Raw genomic sequence first — 26032 nt, 5'->3', positions numbered from 1 at the left:
GCTGTAGTTTTCATCGAACACATCGCCTCATCGGGCAGCATAGCGCCCCACTTCCCGTGTCAGGAGCACATATTTGGACGGCCATCATCAGGCCCACAGCCCTCCGGCAACCTGTTCCTTGTATTAGGAGGAGGAAAGAAGTCACCACTTTCTCCGTGACTCGGCGCCGCTCCCAACAACGTGTTCTCTCGACATTCCCTTGTGTGCAATTCCATAGCTTATCCACCATAAGAAAAGAAAGAGAAAAAAGCTGTACAATTCCTTCTGACGCTTTGACACTTATCATACCATACTGGCAATGTGAAACACTGTTTTGTAACCTCTGCCCTCCCCCCCCCCCCCGATACCCCACTTTTTTTTTGCTCTGAAGGACTCTTGCTAGAAAGAAGGTGAATTTTTAAGGTATAACGCATACCTACAACATCACGGAGGGAATTAGGCGGCATTTGGAGAGCCTTCGTTGAAAATTTGCAGCGTTTAAGTCACCCGTTGTAAGGCCGAAGGGTTGAGTTGAAAAGTAAAGCAAGTTAAAAAAAACAGATGGAACTTCAGGTACGCATGAAAGTGGGTACAGTAGGTGAGTGGTAGTACATGATTTCTCGTAGTGTGAAAAAAAGTTGCCAAATTTTCGACGCCATGCAATGCTTTCATGATTTTGTGAGATCAACTACCGAAAATCAAAGAGCGGGCACTATTGACCATGTAATAGACTTCCCGAATTACTCGTAAATGTGAGGAAAGAAGTGTACATTTAAGGGCTTATTATTTTGTTAAACGTCGTCCGTATCGCATACCGTTTCCTTGTTGTAGAAGGAGAAAGAAGAAAGGAAGGACAGGGATGCTAGCCATTTTTTGTTTTGCGGTAGAGTGTGCATATGAGCCAGGCGGAACGCTCAAAGAACCTGAAATGTCCCTCACATCAGCGAGAGGAGACTTGTCTGCTCGACTGCAGAGTGTGCAGTTCCTCGCCAGTTTTTAATGATACCCGGCAATGAAATAAATGCGAGAGGAAAGCATATATCAAATGCCAAGACATGTGATAGGGAACTGACTGAAGTATATGAAAAACAAATAAAAAATAGGCAGATCCCACGTACAGTGGGAATTGATTATATGTGAAGCACGATTGACGAAGGTAGATATGCCATCACATTAAAATCAGCACAACATTATGAGGGTGAGATAAATCATGCTGTACTTGACTTCCATGTCATGATTGTCATGTTTAGACGTGTCCTTTACTTTCGTCATCTATTCACGTGACCTGATACCAAATTTAGTTTATGTGGAGCTAGCGAAACGGCCGTGAGCGTGCTATGAGCGTAGCATGTAGTCATGTTTTACATGACACGCATATCATATATTTATTATGTTTCGACGTGTTATGTACCTTCGTTGTATATTCAGGTCACGTGATACCAAATCGAGTATATACATGTGGTGCTGGCGAAACGCCCGTGAGCCTATCATTAGCCGGGTATGTTGTCATGTTTTTACAAGGTACGCACGTCATAATTATCATGTTTTATTAGTCATATGCCTTCGTCATCCATTGATGTCACGTAACACCTAATTTGATATATGTGGAGTTAGCGATACAGCCGCGAGCGCATCATGAGCGTGGCATATAGTCATGTACGTTGTTACAAGACGCCCGTCTCATAATTATTATGTTTGCACCAGTCAAATACTACCGTTGTCCATTCACGTCCTGTAATGCTAAATTTGGTATATGTGAGCCAAGCGAAACGGCAGCGAGTGCATCATGAATGGCCCAATATACTCCGACGTAACGTTGAAGCGCGCGCACGCTGGGTGCAGTGACGCTACGCTAACAAAACGCGAGCACTCTACATATAGTCTGGAAGATAGATGGATGGATTAATGTGGCTGTACTTTTTAGATCGGGCGGTGGATAACGCCCCCTAGCCGTAATACTTAGTGAAGCACCAACTAGATTTATCTTTTTTTCCCTTTGAATAGTGAAGAATAGGACTGGTACTTTGCGGTGAACTTTTAATTTTCACTCGTGCCTTGACTTTAGCCACCAATCAGATAACCTCCCTCGAGTTAATTCTACCCGCTTAAAGTCTATTTCGCCCTCCATGTCTCTAAACCCCAGTGCTTTGAAAAACTCTGCACTATCATCCTGAACTATAGGGTGAAGACCTCTACAGCACATTATCAAGTGTTCGGCAGTTTCATCCTTCTCTCCATATGCACTGCATACGGTGTCTACCCCTTCGTATTTGGCCTGATATGTCTTGGTTCGCAATATTCCCGTCCTGGCCTCAAACAGTAGAGAACTACCCCGAGTATTATCATAGATCCTTTCCTTGGAAATTTCCTGCTTAAAAGTTCAATAGATCTCTAGTGCGAACTTCTTAATCATGCCCATTCTCCACATGTCAGTCTCCGTTTCCTTCACTTTCTTCTTAACCGATAGTTCTTTTTGGTTTGGCCACCTGCCGTTTTCTAAGTATTTACCAGTCAATTTTCTGGTTCACTTCCTCCATTTTGTATCGACTTTCTTCAAGTACAAATAGCGGAAAACCTTCCTAGCCCAACGCTCCTCCCTCATTTCTCTAAATCACTTCTCAAATTTTATCTTGCTGCTAGCTTCCCCACCCTCAAATGATGTCCGTCCCATATCACCTTGTACTCCTTGATTTGGTGTATTCCCATGAGCTCCTAAAGGAAGCCTACCTATTCCACGTTGCTTAATTTCTAAGCTTGATTGAGCCTCCGATCTCATGCAGAAGAACGCATTGCCAAATGTCAGGCCCGGAACTATGACCCCTCTCCATATTCCTCTCACAACATCATACCTATTGTAATTCCACAGTGCCCTATTTTCCATCACTGCTGCATTCCTCTTACCTTCAGTTGTTACGTATATTTCGTGTTCCCTTAGGTACTCGGTCCTATGACTTATCCATACGCCCAGATATTTGTATTTATCTTTTATTTCTAGCGTGACCTCCTGTATTCTAAGCTCACTACCTTCATTGTCATTAAAAATTATGACTGCCGATTTCTCCTTACTGAATCTGAAATCTAACCTATCTTCCTAATTACTGCAGATGTCCACCAATCTCTGCAAATTGTCCTTGTTGTCAGCCATCAGCACTATATCGTCTGCGTACATCAATGCTGGTACTCTCAGTTCAATGAGTTTTCCTTGTTTGATGAAAGGGAGGTTGAAGCCCAGTTCACTTCCCTGTAATTTGGCTTCTAATCCTTGTAGGTACTTCATGAACAATAATGGTGACTGTGGACACCCCTGCCTAAGTCCCCGTTTCACCTCTGTGGGCTTGGATACCTGTTTTTCCCACTTTATCACTACCTTGTTACTTTTATAGATTTCCTTTAAAAGATTAGCGACTCCATCTTCCACACCCACTGTCTCTAGTATTCCCCACAAGTCCTCTTGAACCACGCTATCGTACGCTCCCTTGTTATTCAAAAATGCTAGCCACAGGGGCCCGAGTTCTTTTTCTGCTATTTCGATGCACTGCTTCAGTGAGAACAAATTGCTTCCAACCTCCTGTGTTTCCGAAACCCATAATGCAGTTCCCCCAGCACACCCTCACCCTCTATCTATGCCTGCTGTCTTTCCTTTATAATCTGCATCGCCAGCCTGTAGACCACTGATGTCGCTGTTATAGGACGGTAGTTGTTTATGTCAGCTTTGTCCCCCTTTCCTTTATAGATCATGCTCATCCTGCAAAGTTTCCATCCATCTGGAATTATTATTTTGCTGACTGCCTCTCTCAAAGCCTGCTTAGACTTCGGACCTAATGTCTTTATCAGCATAATTGGAATGCCATCTGGGCCTGTTGATGTACTACTAGGAACCTTTTTCTCAGCCCTTTCCTACTCTCGTTGTGAAAATGGAGCCATTGCGCCACTTGATTCACCCTTGTCTATTGTGGTGCATAAAGCACTTCATTGTTGAAATTTTTCTGTCACCCTTCTTCTTCTATATTCAATAGCTTCATCCTCTTCTAGCCTAGCACCTTGATCTGTAGTTATAAACCTCTGTTCTAGGCTCGTCTCATTTCTTAGGGAGTTTAGATGGTTCCAAAATTTCGCAGCTGCCTTTCTATCTTATTTATGTACTTCTGCTCGCCACTCAGCTCCCTTTCTTCTAATTTTTTCATTGATCAGAAGGGATGCATCCCTTCTACAGCTTAAAAAGATTTCCCATTTTATTTCAACATCATCTGTCGGTTCACCCCGCTGCTTAGCATGTCTGCGTTCCCTAGAGGCTTCCTGACGTTTTGCTATGGCTCTCTTAGCTTCCTCATCCCACAAAATTTTGGGTTTGTGTCTTCTTTTTCGGGGTGACTTGTCACGTGCCTTAGCAAGCTCTAGCTCAAACAGTCTAATTAGATTCGTGCATGTCCACACTGTTTTATTATTCTTAGTGATTACTTTCTCAATTTGTTTGGTGGCTATTTCAATTTGCTTTTCTGAATAAAAACTTTCCGGTAGTTGCTCATCTTGTCTCCTTCCCACTTTCACTGCTCTTCCAAAACTTAGCTTGATAGGTTTGGGCTCACTACCCAGACTTTTGGAGCCACCCTCATCTATGTGCATTCTCCAGAGCTTATCACACATCCTATGTGACATCAGTGCATTATCTATCGTCGACTGCAGCCTTCCTACCTCCTACGTTATTTGCCCTTCACACTTCTCGGTACTGTTGCAAATGATCAAAGCAAGCCTTTCACACATATCCATGATCATTTTGCCTGTTGGGTCGGTATACCCATCTATATCTTCTTGGTGCACTGCGCATTCATGTCTCCTAGTATAATTATCTCGCACTCTCTTCCCAACTCCTGAATGTCCTTTGATATACACTCTACCATTCCTGGTTTTCCTCTCTGGCCTTTGCTCCCGTCCACAAGTACACGAAACCAAGGAGTGTCATTTGCCCTGCCACTTTCCCTTGTAGCCATAAATGTTCCTTGCACTCCTCCTTGACGCTTTGCCAGTCTGTACTTTTATGATTGAATGCCCCTATACCAACCCTCTTCCTGCTACCTTCTGTTCTATTACAATATTCCCACGCATAGTCCGTATTGTTAGGAGGTTGTTCCATGTCCCTGAGATGTGTTTCTACAAAACAGTATACCATCACGCCTCTCCTTTCTTAGCTGTTTATCTCCTCCCACTTCAGCCTGTTCCTACCACCTTGCATGTTAATAGACCCTATGGCTGAATGAGCTCGGCGCTCGTGGCTACGTCTATTTATGCCCCGGACTCTACCTATCTAAGACATTGGTGCCACTTTGGAAACGCATCTGTCCATAACACCTGTCGAAGAGTCTCACTCGTTGTTTTCCTCGTTACTAGCTATCCTGCACCCCGAAGGGCTCGCTTGTTCCCCAAAAAAGCTACTGCGCGTCCTGCAAGTCGCCAACCCACCTCATGACCTAGTCGCCCATCGAAGTGAATTCTGTCTCGTTGAAAACCACCCCACCTATGCACCTCTCTGTTTACTTCCACCACCCCAAAACCTTTCTCTCGACTCATCCGCCATATCTCTTGGTTTGCGTTGACAGCTACTTTGTCCAGCTACCTTATCCAGTACAACTAGGTGATTGAGTACCTGATTCAGCAAGCACCAAATCACCCTTTGATCCCCCCCCCTCAGCTTATGCAAGGTTGTGCTGAAGGCTTGCCGCTTCTTGCACAGGTAAACATTTCACCTGATCATCACATTATGCTTAAAGGTCGATTTGTGCTTGAAGAATGCACTCGACAATAAAATATTCTGCTCACACTTGGCATATTGGAAGTTATTGTGTATTTGTAAAATGCAATGTAAGTAAAGCAATATGCAGAAACTGAGGGAATGTATACGGTCATATTGACTCAACTCTTCAGTTTCAATGACTCGCTGTATTTGTACTGTTTTGAACAGTTTTTCATGAAGGCATTTTTAACTAGCAGTCATATACTATTATCAGGTTGCTGCAACTTCTCATGAAGGCCTCCAAGCTAGCATATGCACACCTGAATCGCCTGACTTAGCTGCAGGCATGTATGAGCAGTCCACACTCCAAGAGGTGCGCATCTCTTTTTCTCTGTAATTTTTATCCACCTCATTAGCTCACTACTTTGAATACCTAGCTGAAGAGCAAATCACTGAATAGCATAAGTATTCTTGCTTTCTGGAAGCCATGGATATAGAGCCTGAAAGTGCAGATCCAATCAGTTTATCCGACCCAGCTCTTTCCGAACGAAGTGCCAGTCATTTCATCGTGTCAGCATTTGTACTGGTGAAAATTTAGCCCTCCTCTACTCATTCAGCATGCTTGTTCTCTGTTATAGTTAAAATAATGTTGCCATTGGTAAACTAAACTGGTGATGTTGCAGTTGGTAAACGAATGTTGGGCCTTCCTCCATGGGTAGTGTGTTCAGGGACCCTTTCTCGCCATGCATCGCGTGAAGCGGCGCACGTGTACAAAAAAACGGTTCTCAAGGCGGCGCTGCCGCAGCATGGGCTGGCAGGATAATCAGCTCCGCGCCACTCTGCCTAAGTTCTCGGGTGCTGTTCAGTGACCTGTTGCTTGTGTTCGTACCCGCTTAACGAAAATTTTTCTGGCAATGTTTTTGCTGGCCACGTGACAGTGAGGCGATGCCGAGTCATCGGCGGCAACGACACTGCTTTGCACCAAGGTGCGAAACAGGGTATACCTTTAGAAAAAGGTGAGCAGCCGTCGCTTTTCGCTGCACCCAAAGACGAAGCACGGAGGAGGTTTGGGAACCGAATTTACATCGAAAGGATGGGACCTTGAACTAAAGCTACTCCGTGTGTGAGCTACACTTCGAGTATTTATGTATTCTCGGAGACTACGTGCACGTTATAAACGGCGAAGAAGTTCGCTTACCACGTAGGAGACCAGAGCTAACGCTGGACGCCGTGCCAATGTTACTGCCTAACTCTCCAAGCTACTTATCGAAGAAAGTGCCGCATCCAAGCTTGGATGTGGCGCTTTCAGGTGAAAATTTCCTGGTGGTTGGCTATTGGTTCCAGCAGTGCTGGTTTATTAGCACATTCCAAGTAGGTAATGAAACCAGCAGGTGATGGAACCAGTAGCTGATGGAACCAGTAACTAGTGGTTCCAGCAGGTGTTGAAACCAGCAGCTGATGTGGTTCCAGCGCAGTGTTGCAGGCAGTCAGCCAACTTGTAACTCGCCGACATGGAGCGCACCTCCAAGCAACAAAGCAGGCAATAAGCCTGATGCGAGCTGCATATTGTCAGCTGCAAGCTTTATTGCAGCTCGAACCAGATGTAATACGGCCTGTTTCTTACTGGAAGTTAGTCCCTTCACAGGTGAACAATCGTCACATTCCATTTTCGTATTATTTAGTAATCTGAGTTAGTAATACAAGTTACAGTGGTACCAATGAGCAGATTCAAGTTTGCTCCCCTCAATAGCATGTAGTTTTAAAGGGGCTGCTTTTCAAAAGTCCGTTAAATACACCCATAAAACAAAAGCGTTGATCTATTCATTTTATTGAAAATCTAGTATTTACACTTGAAAAACGTAATCTGCCAGCTTCGGCTCCCGCTCAAATTGTTCCGAATGAAAATCCACAGGGGACCTTGATATACACCACAGATGTCTGTATTGTCAAGGGCAGCCAAGTGATGCAGGCAATCTATAACAAAATAAAATGTTTTGTTGTCAATGCATTTCGTAACAGCAGATATCAATCTTTAAAAATGCTACTTAACGTCCATTCGCGGGAAGCAGTGCGTACGACGACTTACATATTAGGTGAATAACTTTTACATCTATACAGCCCCATTAGTTCACTCAGCAAACTAGAATTAAGCAGTGTGTTAATACTTCTTTATACGGAGACAAAGGGTCATGGCTTACAACAACCGGCATGCATATCCGAAATTATTAACATCACAAACAACAATGTACGACGACAGTGAGCTTAATAAATCACAGAAGCATTCGGGGTATGCACGGTTTACTTATATTTGAAATAAATATGCAACTTACCTGCATGAAAGATCGATCGCTGCGATACAATGTGGGCCGCAATCTGCCCTCACGAAATCAAGACACCACATAGCATAGCACCAAGAACAGCTCAAATAGGTTGATATTCACTCGTTGCACTTTCCACAGATGTAACTGACCAAAAAATAAACTATTACGGGCTTATGTCACACAGATTCAAGAGCAAACTTGCAACTAACACACCGAACATACAAGTGCAAAGACAGACAAGTGACGACAAGAGCACAACATGTGCTGTACTAAACTTCGGCACTAAGACGTCATAATAATTTATACGTTATATAAAACTGCTATTTTTTATGCTTTTACCTGTAAATAAACAATAGAACTTTTTATTGTGCACTATCTTTATTAATAAATAGCTAACTGCTTAGTATTAGTTTGGAAAAAACGCCAACAATACTAGTGCTACTGAGGAGTAGCTGGTACCAGTATACCCAGCAGGCAGCTTGCTGGGACCACCAGCAGGTCAGTAGGCAGTGTACTGGTCCCAGTAAAGAGCCAGTAGGCATCCTGCTGGAACCAGCAGAAACCCAATGGGCACACTGCTGGAACACGTAAAACCAGCACGTAGCTTGCTGGGAACATCAGCAAGCTAGTAGGCAGCGTGCTGGTCCCAATAAAGAACCAGTGGGCACCCTGCTGCAACCAGCAGAAAACCAGTAGGCACACTGCTGAAACCAGTACATCAAGCAAGAAACCAGCAGCCTAACTGCTGGTTCCATCAAAAACCAGCAACTCCCAGTAGGGAACCAGCAGAAATCTTTCACCTGGGACCTCCGAGAAAGCGGAAGAACTCGGCGGTCAAATCTACAATCTCCAAGAAAACTGCAGTACCCTTTGTTGACAGTGAGGTCATTTATTCATGTTCATCGATGGACATTCCTGCTGGCTACGAACCCGAAGTGGCAAATACTACAGGGACTGCAGCTTCACTGGAATGCTTACTCAAGCTTTGTTTACCTTGAATTTATATGAGCTCGATCGCACCGCATCTCGTGTCAGAGAGAGCGGTAATTTACGTGCTGTCACGACTTTCTTTTTTACGTGAAGGGTATCAACCAGTCTCGAGAGACAAAACGAAAAAAAAAAGCTGCACAAGAAAACCAGTCGGTGTTCATAAAGGTGCCACCGTGATGAAGTGATCGTGAACTGATAATTCTACAGAATGGCTACAAATTTATCGTTGTTACAGCTCACAACAGTATGCGTGCTCGTAAATAAAGAGTTTCTTCTGACAGTCTGACAGTGTTGTCAAGTGATGTTTCTTTTTTTACAGTACAGTGCAATATCCTGGCCACAGCAACAGTATTTCGGCGGGTGCGTAGTAGTTGAAAGACTCAGGATTATCGAAATTATTCCCAAGTCTTCAGCTACGGCGTGCCTCTTCATCAAATGGCAGTTTTCTCACGTTAGCAACATAATTAAAATTGCATGATGCAACTATCGACAACAATGGTGCCGTGCGCGTGACGAAGTTGAAGCTGTCGCAATGTGCAGACTACGACTCGATATAGCTGTGATATAACAAGAAGCTTTCGGGTTTATAAATGCTCCTTCGATACTTCAATCTTCCTAACTTTTTATTCGTTCACCAACCAAGCTTTAAAAATTGCAGGCAGTTTCCCAAGGGATGACTGCTTCGCCGTCGTTTGTTGATACCCGCATTTGGACCGTGTGTTGTGGCTTTGACATTAAATTTTGTTTTGAATGCAGTACAAACAAACCCATTAGAAAGCTTTTCGCGGACGTGTCAGCAAATACGTATGCAAGATCACGGGATTGAATCCCGGCCGTGGCGGTTGCATTTTTAGCGGAGGCGCAAATACCGAGGTGCGTGTACCTAGATTTAAGTGCACGTTAAAGCACTCCAGGTGGTCGAATTTCCGGAGCGCTCCTCTACAGCGTCTCTCATAACCGTATGGTGGTTTTGGGACGTTAAACCCCTGCTATTACTAATATCAAAGCACAGAAGTGTATGAAAGCAAAGCGTGAGGTGACAGCCCATGCTAAGGTGGCGCCATTTCGCGGCTGTCGATGCCAACTGCGCCAGCCACGGCTCCTCCCTGAACACACTCTCCATATTCTAGTACACTATAGTAGCGGGTGGGGGGAGGGGTCGCGTTAGAGGCGTAGTCATAGCCTCCTTTATACCTGCTGTGCCCGTCAAGCTGTCGGCACAACAATAGGAGAGCACCGTTGACAGAGTTGCATGGCTCCACCGCTGAATTCTCTGGTGGCACTGCTCACGTAGGGCGGGCACTAAAAGTCCGTACTAGAGATCTATCGAACTTTTAAGCAGGAAATTGCCAAGGAAAGGATCTATGATAATACTCGGGGTAGTTCTCTACTGTTTGAGGCCAGGACGGGAATATTGCGAACCAAGACATATCGGGTCAAATGCAAAAGGGTAGACACGATATGCAGTGCGTGTGGAGAGGAAGAAGAAACTGCCGAACACTTTATAATGTTTTGTAAAGGGCTTCACCCTATAGTTCAGAATGATGGCGCAGATTTTTCAAAGCACTGGGGTTTAGGGACAGGGAGGGCAAAATAGACTTTAAGCGGGTAGACTTAAATAGAAGGAGGTTATCTGATTGGTGGATAAAGTCAAGGCACAAGTGAAAATTAAACCCTTCACTACAAAGTACGAATCCTCAACCTCAGTATTTAAAAGGAAAAAAATAAACCTAGGTTTTGATTCATTAAATATTACGGCTTGGTGGCGCTAGCCACCGCCCAATCTAAAGGGTACAGCCATATTCATCCATCCATCCATCCGTCCATCCATCCATCCATCCATCCATCCATCCATCCATCCATCCATCCATCCATCCATCCATCCATCCATCCATCCATCCATCCATCCATCCATCCATCCATCCATCCATCCATCCATCCATCCATCCATCCATCCATCCATCCATCTGGGCGGGTGTGTACGGCAGCTTGAAGTGCGGCCATGGGAGCATCATGGTACGCGTATATTGTGGTTTTTTCTGTATTTATCGAGTGTTTCAGTTTAAATACCACTAGACGTACGTATTCTAAGCATGCTTACGGCGAACCTAGCCTGAACGATACCTAAAGCTGGTTCGCGACCGCACCTCATGCTTATTTGAGTATCGACAAAACCGGCGTACTGTTATGTGATTTCTATACTGTATTTAACTTGGCAAATGTAGTACACCAGTCATATGATTGACAGTGCACGTGCAAAATAATGATTCAGAGGCTTTTGAAAGTGCGAGATAATGAGGGCACGAACTGAATTTATTCCGAAGAGAGATTGCGGACTCAGAATTTCACATAGTTTCATGACAGTGGCTTCTGAAAAAAACGTTTTATAAACGCCGTTCTTATCCGTGGTTGTAGATGCATGGTTGACAAGGAGTGGCCTGATGAACCTTCTGAAAACCAGCACGGCTAGGTCCTTGTGGTGCTGGATATAAGACGTAGTGCACTTCAGTAGCGCTGAATCTGACACGGCTGGAACGGCTGCTTCAAGTAGTGTTTTCAGGGGCTTTTAAAGCCTTGGCTCCTTTCGAAGTACCGTTTATACAAATTACCGCAAGGTTTCCAGTACGTAGAGGAGATTGTGAGAAGGATAGAGCAGTCCGCCTCTGTCTTGATGCCGAACAAACTGCTGGAGTTGGCTGGACAGAGCTTTCGTTGTAACAGCACAGCAATCTTCGCAATCTATGTACTCCATAACAACGCGTGCGATGCAGCCACCAACATAAATAACTGCGATGTAGCCACAACATAAACAACGTTGCTGACAGCTGCAACGTTGGAAGACTGGCTGGCCCGGTTTGTCCGCTTCAAGCACTCCAACACGTGAATAGCTTCATCAGGTAGCTTGGCGGAAATCGTTGGCGTCTGCTGCCTTGCAACCACAACCCGTTGTTTTGTCCAGCTTCTTCACTGCGAAGCACGTTACTGTTTTTTGACGCAGCTGCAATACCCGTTTTTAGGAGCTTAAGCCACTCACTGCAGATCGGGCATCCAGCTGGTCATTGCAGCCCAGTGAACGCCGGAGTGTTCCAAACAACGGCTCAATCGAATCACTGCCAAATTTTCGCGTAAGAACAAATAGAAAATTCTCTGTTCTTAGCAAATAGCGAATGCAGGCAACTGTCGAATACGTTGTCAGCAGAAGTGCCTCGTAGGTTTGAGTGGTCAAGAAGCCACGAGCATGCGTTGCTTGCTTCTTGAGATTTTCAATGTACACGCAGCAGTACACGCTGCAATCTGGCATACAGCAGTACGCAATCGGGCGCAAGGAGGTCACATAAAACATTTAAAGACGATAGTCTTTCTTGGGGACTTTCAACGAAAAAATTTTGGTCTGTCTGTCAGTACGTTTGTCTGTATGTCTGCTCTAACAATACCTCAAATGGCACCAAACGGCCAACCTCATCCACAGCGCCCACCAATATTGCTCAAGGTTTAGCGTTTATAGTTGTGCGATTGTCAATTAAAAGCAATAATTGCGCATATCTGAGGCGCCACAACAAGGCTTCGATGTTTTCTATGTCCGCATTTATACTAGAAGAGGCGCACACAAGTAAATTTAAGGAATGTAGCGTTTGATCGCGCTGCACTGACAGTGCAACGCGATGCTCAAAATGGTGTTTCCAACGCTCTGCTACGACGTCACGGTGGTGGCACTTGCCCATCGCTTTGCGTTCTACACCTTATCACCTCCGAGACTGCCGCGCATCTTTCTCCATAGAGTTTCCCAATATACACTAGAGGGAACTCTGGCGCTAGTGTCTATAGGAGCTGTAACGCATGGCGCTTCAGCAAGCATGGGAATGATGGGTAGTACACACATTCGTCTAATCTTCGTACTTCTTGCCAGCTTTTGGCTCCGTGTGTGGTCGTGTGGCTTGGAGCTGTTTTCTCACGAAACAAAAATCAGCAAATGTTCAGCGATTGCGCTTCACCGCCTTATTTTTTTAATTACCTTTCCTAATTGCGTCACGAAGTTCAAAAGGGTTCAATCTTTCTTTCAAAACAAAAGCGAAACACAGCAATAAACGTAGCCGTAAGTACGATTCGCCGCCCGCAAGTACGAGGACTAGGCAAATGTGTGTGCTACCCATCATTCCCATGGTTGCTGAACGATCGCAGCGCCAGAGTGCCCTCTAGTCAATTTTGAGAAGCTCTATGTCTTTCTTCGACGGCTGCACGTCTTCGTTTTCGAAGATAACTGCCAGGTGGCACTTGTGTCTAACGTGCCTAGATGCGCTCGTTCGCCTCCGCCACACGCTTTAGACACTCTAACGCAGCGCCTGCAGAATACCATTCACCGATTTTCTTGTGCAGAACGTCAAATAAACGTTTTATTTCCGCTCTTCAGACGCAAGACTATCGTCTTTCGACGACATTTACAGTGTAACATGTATATTCGGGCCAATTTTTTTCATCAGCTGACATACGTTGACGACACTATCCTTTGCTTCGTGATTGCTATTAGCGCTTACAGGTATATCAGCAAACAATCACAGCAGCAAGGAAACGTTGCGACACGCGATTGCTTAGGCGCGCCAGCATGTGATACAGTGGCAAGAGCTCCACAAGCCACAAAAGAACACCCTACGTGAGCAGCGTCGCGCCGCGGTGAAATGCAGCGTAAAACCAGGCTGCATTCCACGCGGTAGGTGAGAGGAAGGACGACGGTCGCTGAGTGAGCGTTTGACGGGCACCAAAGGTATAGAGGAGGCTATGGTGTAGTACACTGTAGTCGCGGTGTGCGCCCGCAGGTTTATGGGCGTTTCTTCGCTGCTATTGCAGGGTGGTATTCGCGCGCACGGCACCCTAATGTTATTATAAATATTTCCACTTTGCCGCCAGTTGACCGAGAGGCCTCAACTGGCAAAAAACACGCCAAGCAAGTAAGCTTACATTGTTTATTGACAATCGCGAATGCAGCTTTATACATGTAAACAAGCAACACTGTCTTTAACTGAGTTGAACAATACATGAAAAAAAAGTGATAGCCATCTGTTTAATAAAATTACCCTCTGAAATTTTGCAACTTTGTCTCTTGGCTCGTTCAGCCAGACAACGATATGTACACTAGACACTCCTTGAACAGTACTTGGTAGTGTGCTGCCCATTGTCTTCCTCACCACACATGCTCTCAAAAAGTGCAGTGACAGTACGATTAGCCTGAGTGTCAATATGATATTTGACAACGCATTGGCGAGAAGCACATTGCGTTGAATAAAAAGAAATGACCCCACGCTGTTGTGCTAGGTGTCCCTGCATATAACATTGTTCTCGATATTGTGTTTAGAATCTGCGTTCTTACCTGCGCGTCCGATATTTTTACGAGTAACTAGATCAACTTCCAGTTGTGATAAGCAAGTGCATCCTGGGAAAACATTATTTACAGGATCATGTTGAAAAGAAAACATGGTTTACGTTTCAAAAGGATTGCAGTGACAGGCAGTTTAATTGAGTAACAGTTGGCGAATAATGAAGTTGTCACGGATGACAAGTTAAGAGAATTAGCTACCGTTGCCCTTGCTTGCCTACAAGCTATTATACAAAGGTGTATAATGTAAGTATATAAGCTTTAATACAAGTATACAAGCTACTTGCAAAGGTGATTGCTAACAGAGTAAAGAAAACATTAGAATTCAATCAACCAAAGGAACAAGCGGGATTTCGAACAGGCTACTCAACAATCGACCACATTCATACTATCAATCAGGTAATAGAGAAATGCTCAGAATATAACCGACCACTATACATAGCCTTCATAGATTACGAGAAGGCGTTTGATTCAGTAGAAATATCAGCCGTCATGCAGACACTGCGGAATCAGGGCGTCGATGAAGTATATATAAACATTCTGGAAGAAATCTACAGGGGATCAACTGCTACCATAGTGCTTCATAAAGAAAGCAACAGAATACCAATCAAGAAGGGTGTAAGGCAGGGGGACACAATCTCCCCAATGCTATTTACCGCGTGCTTACAGGAGGTTTTCAGATGCCTAGAATGGGAACAGTTAGGGATAAGAGTTAATGGAGAGTACCGTAGTAACCTGCGCTTCGCCGATGACATTGCAGTGCTGAGTGACTCAGGGGACGAATTGCAACTCATGATTACGGAGTTAGACAAGGAGAGCAGAAAGGTGGGTCTTAAAATGAATCTGCAGAAAACGAAAGTAATGTACAACAACCTCGGAAAAGAGCAGCGCTTCGAGATAGGTAATAGTGCACTTCCAGTTGTAAAAGACTATGTCTACTTAGGGCAGGTAATCACCGCGGAGCCGAACCACGAGATTGAAGTAACTAGAAGAATAAGAATGGGGTGGAGCACATTTGGCAAGCACTCTCAAGTTATTACAGGTAGATTGCGACTATCCCTCAAGAGGAAGGTATATAACAGCTGTATCTTGCCGGTACTTAGCTACGGAACAGAAACCTGGAGACTTACAAAGAGGGTTAAGCTTAAATTGAGGACGACACAGCGAGCAATGGAAAGAAAAATGGTAGGTGTAACCTTAAGAGACAAGAAGAGAGCAGAGTGGATTAGGGAACAAACGGGGGTTAAGGATATCATAGCTGAAATCAAGAAGAAATGGACATGGGCCGGGCATGTAGCGCGTAGACAGGATAACCGCTGGTCGTTAAGGGTAACTAACTGGATTCCCAGAGAAGGCAAGCGGGTTAGGGGGAGACAGAAGGTTAGGTGGGCAGATTAGATTAAGAAGTTTGCGAGTATAAATTGGCAGCAGCAAGCACAGGACCGGGTTAACTGGCGGAACATGGGAGAGGCCTTTGTCCTGCAGTGGACGTAGTCAGGCTGATGATGATGATGATGATGCCCTTGCTTGCCTACTATAGATCAGCTGACACACGAGATAGAGGATGCCTGTTGTGCTCCCAAAAGCACTCAATCGTGAACAAAGAAATTATGCACCAATGGATAGCATTCGCTATACACTGCACATGACATATACGCATACAATAGGAACGTATGGAACATTAGTAACACTAGACAGCTGTGAAGTGCTGGAAGTCACGGTAACAATGTTAGAAAAATAGGCAAGTCATATCTGCATAATGAAGTTTTCTAAGATGTTTATTCACAAAGTAAGGGCCATTTCCTAATCTTTAAGTATTCGCACGTCACACTGAAGACTTATGTGCACAGCACAATCTGCTACTTCTGAGCGAAAGTACTGAAGTGATTGTTCTAGCTCAGGAGTCATCTGCTTGAAGGATAACGCAGACAACGATGTTGGCGAATATTGTTGCTCCAGGCTGTTGTGGAGTGCACACTGTATTCACATTTCTGTAAAAGAATCGCTAGCTTTTCAAATTTACGAGGAATGGTGCACAGTTCATGGACCAAATGTGAGGAGTGAAACAAGTGTCGGAATACGGTGTTAAGACTTACGAAATGGCTGCACAAATGCATACAAAAAAGAGTAGAGCACCACGCCGAGCATTCAGACCAACCAAACTGTTCAATTGAGTGGACAGGATATTGCAATTAATGGAGGACTAATAGGTACTGGCCTGTAAGACAAAGTTCCTCTTGTTGGCCTCGGCACAGTTTGCACAATTGAAGCCGATATAACTAGATATCACGAAGCGAGGTTCCAAAACTGCTTACCAACCAACTCAAACACTAAAGGACATCAAGTAGACGAACATTTTTGGACTGTTACCGATAAAGCAGAGATGATTTGTTTTCGCACACCGTTGCACAGGTGACGACCTTCATAGTGTACGCAATTACAGAAACAACACAGTGGTGCCACCACTCCTTTTCGCAAAAACCAAAAAAATTTTCAGCAATTAGCAAACTCTAGTTAGAAAAGGATGGCTACCATATTTCAAGCCAAAAAGAGAATTTTTGTGTTTAATTTAATAAAAAATTGGCCACACTTAAAGCTGACATATACTGTCAAACACTCACCACAGCAATAAGTACAATAAACAATGATGACGTCACAAATTTTCATCCGGAATCAGCCTCCTACGTGACAACATGTACCCTTGCACCACACTCAGAACCAATGAGAAGATCAAACACTTTGGTAGGGAACACTAGTTGCTCGCCCTACTGTCCTGTGCCAGCATCGTCTGATTATTTTCTCTTCTTTCGCTTGAAACAGTGGCTCGGGGTACAATTTGAAGACCGTGAGAAATTCAAGATCACCGTTCGGAACAGGTTCAATTACCAAGCGGCGATCTCTTATTCAGATTGCCTAAAGAAACTACTGCGACGGTACGAGAAGCACTAAGAAGTTGGCAGTGATTCTATAGAAAAGTGGAGTAGGTTTTTGCTAAACTAAGCCCACCAATAAAAACTTTTGCTAATGAATATTTACTGACGCGGAACCAAATGGCCCTTACTTTTTTAATGACCTTCAAAGTTTTTATGCTTTGCATTGACAGATGAATAAATGAGGGTTTTTTTTTTGTGCCAGTGGTGCATAGTCATCAAAGACACTGCTGAAACGATGAGCAACGGCAGAAACTGAATTCACAATTTTATTCTTCGCTACTTCCTAACTGTTCGTCTCCCTCTTAACATGGGTAATACACAAAACTGGTCCTTTTGGATACACATTTCACAGCGATATCAAGGAAACAGCTGTTAGTAGATATTCAAATTATCATCATGTACAAAAACTAGCCAACTTTGAATATACCTACTGAGTGCACTCAGTCATTGTTCTGTTAAAAATTAACATACATTCGAAAATGCCTTGTCATGCATCAGGTATTTTTCATAGCACACATATTATTACAGTAAAAGGTCGTTATTTGAACTCGGTTAAGTAAAAGCGCACAGCCCGTGTATTTATATTGGAGGAAATCTCTCGACAATTTGAACACATTGGTATCCACAACAGCAAATTCAAATTGGGAGCCCCTTGTTTTCGTTGCTACTCGCACAAGTCGGTCCAGAGTGATCACAACATTTTGAAAAAACAAACCAAATTTACTAGAGGAAGAAAACAACTGAAAAGCAGCATTTCTCAGCAGAAAAGATTTCGGATGCTGAAATGGAGCCCATGGACACGCTAGGAATGATGGTCATGGAGTCACAGTAGAATAAATGCAAGCGAATGCAAGTGACTGATTACTTCTCATTTTGATTGCGTTAACTCTGTCATGTAAACAAACATGCTTCCAAGCACAAATATTGGCATACGTTTAAACACAAAGGCTGACTGCTTGCGTGTATGTCGGTGCTTGTTTTTGGCATATCATCAGCCTGATCACACCCACTGCAGGACAAAGGCCTCTCCCATGATCGGGTCCTGCACTTTCTGCTGCCTCGTTATACGTACAAACTTTTTAATATCATTGGCCCACCTAACCTTCTGTCTTCACTTCATGCGTTTTCCTTCTCTGTGAGTCCAGTCAGTTACCCTTAATGATCAGCGGTTATTCTGCCTGCATACTACGTGCCCAGCCCATGTTAATTTTTTCGTAGTTTCAACTACGATATCCCTAACACCGATTTGTTCCCTGACCCACTCTGCTCTGTTCTTGTGTCTGAAGGTTACACCTATCGTTTTCCTTTCCATCGTCGCTGCATCATCCTCAATTTAAGATGAACCCTCTTTGTAAGCCTCCAGGTTTCTACTCCGTAAATAAGTACGAGCAAGATGCAGTTGTTATATACCTTCCTCTTGAGGGCTAGTGACAAATTATCATTCATGATTTGAGAATGCCTGTCGAATGTGATCCACTCATTCTTATTCTTCTTTATTCTTACAGGTATTTTACTCTCATAGTTAGGCTCCGCGATTGCTACCTCTGCGAGACATGTCTTGCTTAATGGAGGCACGAGTTCTGCAGTTTTTTTAGAACTTTGGTAGTGTCACTCCCAACATGCACGCATTATTAGTAACTGTTTTAACACTAATACAGCTGTACCTACCACTGCCTTGCAACAGTATTTACATTCACAGTAATCTATACACAATGTGAAAAAGAAGTGCTGCTAAATATGCACTACTACAAGCCCATTTGTTACCTAGTTATATGTGATACTCTATGCAAAGTTCGACACGTAGAGTGAAGTAAAGTATGTGCACCCCATGACATGCACTGTGCAAGAATTTTGAAGCCTGCACATTTCCTGTAAACTGAGTAATTCATAAAGCAAGAAGCAACAATCTGTGCACCCAATTTCGTACAGCTTGAACATACCGTACGCTATCACTGCTTTTAAGTATAAGGCTTCAATTTGTCCGTGCATGGGGTAGTCACTATGGCAACTGTTAAGCTTCTTACAACTGGATGTGGGTAGCTTGGAAATCAATGGTCTCTCTTTAGTCCAGTTTTCTGAGAAGAAAAAAAAACAGACTCATGAGCAGGGTAAGACAGAAATGGCTGCACAAATTATGCTCAATAAATTAGGTGTCTTCAACCATACTTTGCGAGGATTTTGGCCCACGGGTTTGCTTTCAGTGATGACACATTCTCCACTGACTTGAGATAGGTGCAGAGTGATGAGGCATCTAAACGTACACTAATATGAGCAGTTCCTTGGAGGCTGTGGTCTGGTTGTAAGAAAAAAAGACATTCCTGGTTACTCTGGTCGAAGCGTGAACTGATTGGTGATGCATGACTATCAAGAATGTATATGGAAACACTGCATATAAGAAAGGTAGTGTACACATAACACTTGTGGATGGCATTATAAAGAATTTGTTTTAGTAACATTCTTTAGAGGACAAAACTAGGTAATTCCCCAACTGGATTGACTATATTGTTCACACAAACGTAATGTGCTTCATTGCAAACATGAAAAATGTACAAATGCGTATATGTATTAAAGATTCACTTGACTCTACTATGTATTGAATTTACGAGCATATATTGCAGCCGACTAATTTTCAGCAGAAACAGGTAGAACTTATGCTGTGATCTGTGCTACAAATTTAGCAGTAAAGATATTTTCAGCGAATGACTACGAAGTAAACAATCTCAAACATTCACAAGGTGTGCATCTCGTTAGCTGCCCAAGTCGAAAATCCTTATGAAATGACAAAAACTGTAGCGCATGCAAGAGAAAAGGGCCATGTTCAGATGCAAAGCAGTGCATTTTCACTCACCGGCGAACACGCCTAGATTGTGCAAGATTATTCCGTCTTCGTAGGCAGTCTCCGAGCGATTTGCCGGCGTTGAATTTTCACGCTGGAGGCTGCGCAGCCGGGCGTTGGTGAAGCACAGCAGCTGACATGGTTCACAGCCTCTCGACACGTTCACTTCATTGTAGCGGCCCGTGAAGCCTGACTCACAAGCTCGCATTAATATATCAAAGTTGAAATAAAACGGAGCTTCGCAATGCCGATCGACAAAAAGTACCACGGCTAACCTCGGACAATTTGAACAAGGCAGCGTCTCCTGCGCCACGCGGCGCAGCAGCTAACTCCACACAGAAGTGGCAAGTGGATACACCTTTTCATAGGAGGGAAAAAAACACCGCCATGATAGGCTGCGCGCGGGAGTACGAAGGCTAAGGGTGCAGCCTTGTCAGTGCATTTTTCAGGGGTCACGCCAATTTGCGCAGCGCAAAAAGGACTATGGCGGCGCCCAGAGAGGCGTTTTTGAAAAGGTCTATAAGTGTTCTGTGGAAGTGGCTTCTGCACCGCACGGAAGTGACGTCACTTAAAAATTTGGTCCGAATCTGTACGTTACACTGCAAATGACGTCAAAAGACCATAATTTTGCGTCTGGAGAAAGTGAAAAAAACGTTTATTTGATGTTCTGCGCAAGAAAATTGGTTAATGGTATTCTGGAGGCACTGCGTGAGAGCGCCTCGAGCGTGTAGCAGAAGCAAACGAGTGCATCGAGACCCGTTAAACACGAGTGCCATCTGGCAGTTATCCTTGAAAACAAAGGCATGTGCGCCCGCAGAGAAAGATGCGCGCCTGTCTCGGAGGTGATAAGGTGTAGAAAGCAAGGCGACGGGCAGGTGCCACCACCGTGTCATCGTGGCAAAGCGTCGGAAACACCTTTTTGAGCATCGTGTTGCAGTGTTAGTGCCACGCGATAAATGCACCAGTCCTTAGATTTACTTGTGTGTGCCTCTTCTAGTATAAAGGCAGCTATACAAAAACATAGACGTGTTGGTATGGCGCCTCAGGTAGGTGCAATATTTGCTTTTTAGTTGATAATCGCACAAGTATGAACACTAAACCTTAAGCAATATAGGTGGGCGCTGCGGATGGGTTTGGCCGTTTGGTGCCGTTTCAGGTGTCGTTAGGGCGGACAAAAAGACAGATGTACAGACAGACACATCAAAATTTTTTTGTCGAAGGTCCCCAAGAAAGACTATCGTCTTTAAAATTATTACCTATAGTATGCCTAGAGATATTTAAATGGCAGCGTCTCCTGCGCCGCATGGCGCAGCTACAGTGTACTAGAAGTACAGTCTACTAGGAGGGAGCAGTGGAGTGAACGAGGTGGCCACGTCGCATTTCGGCTGATTCTCCGGTGGTTGAAGGTAACGGCAGCGCTGTAGTCCCATAGTACTGAAGTTCTCAGGAGCGTCTGCATTAGGAGCGCGTGCGCCAGAGCCTGCGAAAGCTTGTAATTGCTCGTTTTAGCGCGTTCAATGTGTTTCTAACCCTTTATCAGTGGACGCACCTGCTACGGGTCATAGTGCACGAGTGAATATGCAGGCTCACCGAAATTGCGTCGTTGCAATAACTGTTTCAATTCACTGTTACACACACACACACACACACACACACACGCACGCACGCACACACACACACACACATGTGCACTTCTCGTCTGACTACATTAAACTTAATCTAGTTATGAGACCTCATACTGTCGAAAAGGTGAAATCTACAGCGCGCATTTATAGAGACACGCTGTATTCAGCTTCGCCAGCTGCAAACTATTGGCGGTAAACTAAATCACTGATACGGTCTAGAACAAGATAAGGCCCCGCATAGTGCGCTAGCAGTTTCTCGCTCAAACCGCGTATTCTTGTTGGTGTCTGCACTGTGACTGTTAGTTTGGCGTGCCAGAACTTTGTTGCAGAGTTTGCTGTTCTCCCTCATACTACGCATGACGTCATTCTGGGACTAGATTTCTTGAAGCTATGTGGTGCCACTGTTGAATGCCGCACAGGACAAATTACAGTAGATTCCGATATCCCAGTTGCGTTTATAGAAAACTCACCCTGTCAGGAAAGTGCACTTTGCGTGTCCATGGACACAGCTGCGTCGCCATTGTCTGCGAATTGTGTCCCTGTTGTCTGTTCACCTGCAAGCGAGAAAACATTTGACGCAACTGTGGAGCCCGTGCATCTCAGTTGCATAAAGAAGGCAGTTTTATTACCTTACTGCACGCTATCGGTTGCGCAAGGGCACACTGGTTTATGGGTGATTAACTGCTCTGACGAACCAACAGTGCTGCCGGAAGGTTTGAAACTTGCAGAGATTCGTGAACACCAAGTATTCTCGCTTGCCATCCTCGCAGAAAGCAGTGATTGCCGGGATAAGACCCGTTGCGATAATCTGCATGCCAGGGGCTCCTCTAATCTGGCTATGATTGGCAGGTCACTCAGCACTAAGGAACGTAATGAACTGGCGAGTATTCGGCGCAAACATGCTGGTATTTTTGATTTCGCTCACCACGATCCACCGTCATTCCCTGCTTCTCGTATAAAACACCGAATCGACACGACATCTCACAGACCTCTCCGACAGAAACCATACCGTGTATCGGCTTCGGAACGTGCAGTGATCAATGAACAGGTTTGCGAGATGCTCAAAAAATGTGATTCAAGAATCATGTAGTCCGTGGGCCGCTCCAGTAATTCCAGTGAAGAAGAAGGATGGGACATGGTGATTTTGTGTTGACTACTGCCGTCTCAACGCCATCACTAAAAAAGACGTATACCTACTCCCGCGGATTGATGATGCTATCTACTGTCTATCATCGGCCTCTTATTTTTCGTCTCTGGATTTGAGGTCAGGCTATTGGCAGATTCCAATGAATGAGGACGACAAGAAAAAATGGCATTTGTTAGAGATGGACCATTAGAATTCATTGTGATGCCGTTTGGACTCTGCAACACACCTGCAGCTTTTGAGCACTTTATGGACAACATTCTACATGGATTGAAGTGGGAAGTTTGTATGTGTATGTGTATGCGCCGTGGGCGCAGGGCTACCCTTAGCAGATCTCTTTTTGGGGGGTGGGTTGTGCACCAGAACATCCAACTTTGGCACTTGGTGGTCGCTGTAAATGCGTGTAAATGTTTCAGTATACCCTGAAAAGTTGTATTACGAAAACATTTTGTGGTGCAGTGGGTTCAGATTCCCTTCCTCTCTCCTCTTTACTTATGAGTTTCTGGGTTTGTGTGCGTGTGACAGAGTAATTCTTTTTTTAATCTCACAGCTTTCTGAGCATATCTAACTTCCAGTAAATCGGCCCAGTTATTCGAGATATTGTAGACAGCTAACCAACGAAGAAAGATTCAAGAGAGAAGAAATTTGTATATGACACACCCTTTCTGAATTATTTTCTATCTCTCACAAGGGCTTTTATGGAGCTCCAATTCAATAGATTGGTGTGTCATATTTCAAGTGCTATGACATCATGTGCTAGACATGAATGATGGGCAGGTACGAATGAATCTTCACCGAGAAAGTGCGACGAAGGAGCCGAAGCGCATAGCAGTTCCTGCACGCGGCTCTTTCAGTACTATTCGACTACAGCGCTGCCGCTGCGGGCAATGCAGGAGGGATCAGGCGGCGAGGTGCGGTCACTCCACTCAACACTATAGCGCAGCAGCTAGCCCGACGCAGAAGTGCGAGAGTCTATTTATCCTACTATAGGGTATACTGTGTTCAGGGAGGAGCCGCGGCTGCTGCAGTTGGTATCGACAGCCACAAATGATGCCACCTTAGCATGGACTGTCACCTCACGCATTGCCCCTTAGGCACTTCGTGCCTTGATATTAGTAATAGCAGGGTTTAACGTCCCAATACCACCATATGATTATGAAAGACGCCGTAAAGGAGTGCTCCGGAAGTTGGACCACCTAGGATGCTTTAACGTGCACCTAAATCTAGGAACACGCACCTCAGTATTTGCACCTCAGTTGAAAATACAGTCGCCGCGGCGGGAATTAGATTTTGTCACATGTGCTTGCGTACGCCACGCTTAATAGTCTTGTGTTTAATTGCTGACACGTCTAATTCGGTGGTTCGCAGTACTCCCGTCCTGGCCTCAAACAGCAGAGAACTACACCGAGTATTATCCTAGATCCTTTGTTTGGCAATTTCCTGCTTAAAAGTTCGATAGATCTCTAGTACGGACTTCTTAATTATGCCAATTCTTCACATATCGGTTTCAGGTTCCTTCACTTTTTGGGTTGGCCCCCTGCTGTTTTCTAAGTATTTACCAGTCAATTTTCTGGTTTGCTTCCTCAATTTTGTATCGGCATTCCTCATGTACAAGTAGCTGGAAACCTTCCTAGCCCAAAGCTCCTCCGCCATTTCTCTCAATCGCTTCTCAAATTTTATCTTGCTGCTAGCTTTCCTGCCCTCCAATGATGTCCATACCATATAACCTTGTGCTCCCTGATTTGTTGTACTCCCGTGAGCTCCTAAAGCAAGCTGCCTATTCCACACTGCTTAATTTCTAATCTTGCTTGAACCTCTGATCGAATGCACAAGACCGCATTGCCGAATGTTAGAACCACAACCATGACTCCTTTCCATATTTTTCTCCCAACATCATACCTATTGTAATTCCAAAGAGCCCTATTTTTCATCACTGCTGCATTCCTGTTACCTTTAGTCGTCACGTATATTTCGTGTTCCCTCAGGTACTCGGTCCCATTGATTATCTATACGCCCAGATATTTGTACTTATCTGTTATCTCTAGTGTGACCTCCTGTATTGTAAGCTCACTACCTTCGTTATCATTAAATATCATTTCTGATTTTTCCTTACTGAATCTGAAATCTAACCTATCTCCCGCATTACCGCAGATGTCCATCAATCTCTGCAAATCTTCCTTGTTGTCGGCCATTAGCACTATATCATCTGCGTACATTAATGCTGGTAGTGCCTGGTCAATGAGGTTTCCCTGTTTGACTAAAGAGAGGTTGAAGCCAAGTCCACTTTCCTGTTATTTGGCCTCTAATCCTTGCAGGTACATCATGAATAACAAATGTGACAGTGGACACCCCTGCCTAAGCCTCGTTTCACCTCTGTGGGCTTGGATACCTGTTTTTCCCACTTTATAACTACCTTGTTACTTTTATGGATTTCCTTCAAAAGATTAGTGACTCCATCTTCCACACCCACTGTCTCTAGTATTCCCCACAAGTCCTCTTGAACCACGCTATCCTTAGCTCCTTTTATATCCGAGACTGCTAGCCACAGAAGCCTGTGTTCAATTAGTTTGCTCAGTGCCTCTCTCAAAGTATCCTTAGACTTCAGACCCAATGTCTTTATCAGCATAATTGGAGTGCCATCTGGGCCTGTTGATGTACTACTTGGAACCCTCTTCTCAGCCCTTTCCCACTCTCGTTGTGAAAATAGAGCCATTGCGCTACTTGAATCATCCTTGTCTATTGTGGTGCATAAAACACTTTTTGGTTGAAATTTAACTGTCACCCTTGTTCTTATATATTCAAGAGCTTCGACCCCTTTTAGCCTAGCACCTTGAGCTGTAGTTATAAACCTCTGCTCTAGGTTTGTTTCATTTTTTATGGAGTTTAAGATGGTTCCAAAATTTCGCAGCTACCTTTCTGTCCTTTTTATGTGCTTCTGGCAGACACTGAGCACCCTTTCTTCTAATATTTTAATTGATCAGAAGGAATGCTTCCCTTCTACAGCTTAAAAATATTTCGCATTTTTTTTCAACATCATCTGTCGGTTCACCCCGCTGCTTAGCATGTCTCTGTGCTCTAGAGGCTTCCTGACATTTTGCTATGGCTCTC

General features: G+C 44.3%; 1 pseudogene; it reads right to left on the bottom strand.

The window, feature by feature from the left end:
• Positions 1 to 2023: 2023 nt before the first annotated feature.
• LOC142784992 (uncharacterized) lies at positions 2024 to 24008 on the bottom strand (annotated as a pseudogene).
• Between the last annotated feature and the right edge of the window lie 2024 nt (positions 24009 to 26032).

The sequence above is a fragment of the Rhipicephalus microplus genome, unplaced genomic scaffold (genome assembly GCF_043290135.1).
Source record: "Rhipicephalus microplus isolate Deutch F79 unplaced genomic scaffold, USDA_Rmic scaffold_16, whole genome shotgun sequence".
Lineage (NCBI taxonomy): Eukaryota > Metazoa > Arthropoda > Arachnida > Ixodida > Ixodidae > Rhipicephalus > Rhipicephalus microplus.
Note: the sequence above shows the minus strand (reverse complement) of the source record. Positions and strands in the feature narration are given on the sequence as shown.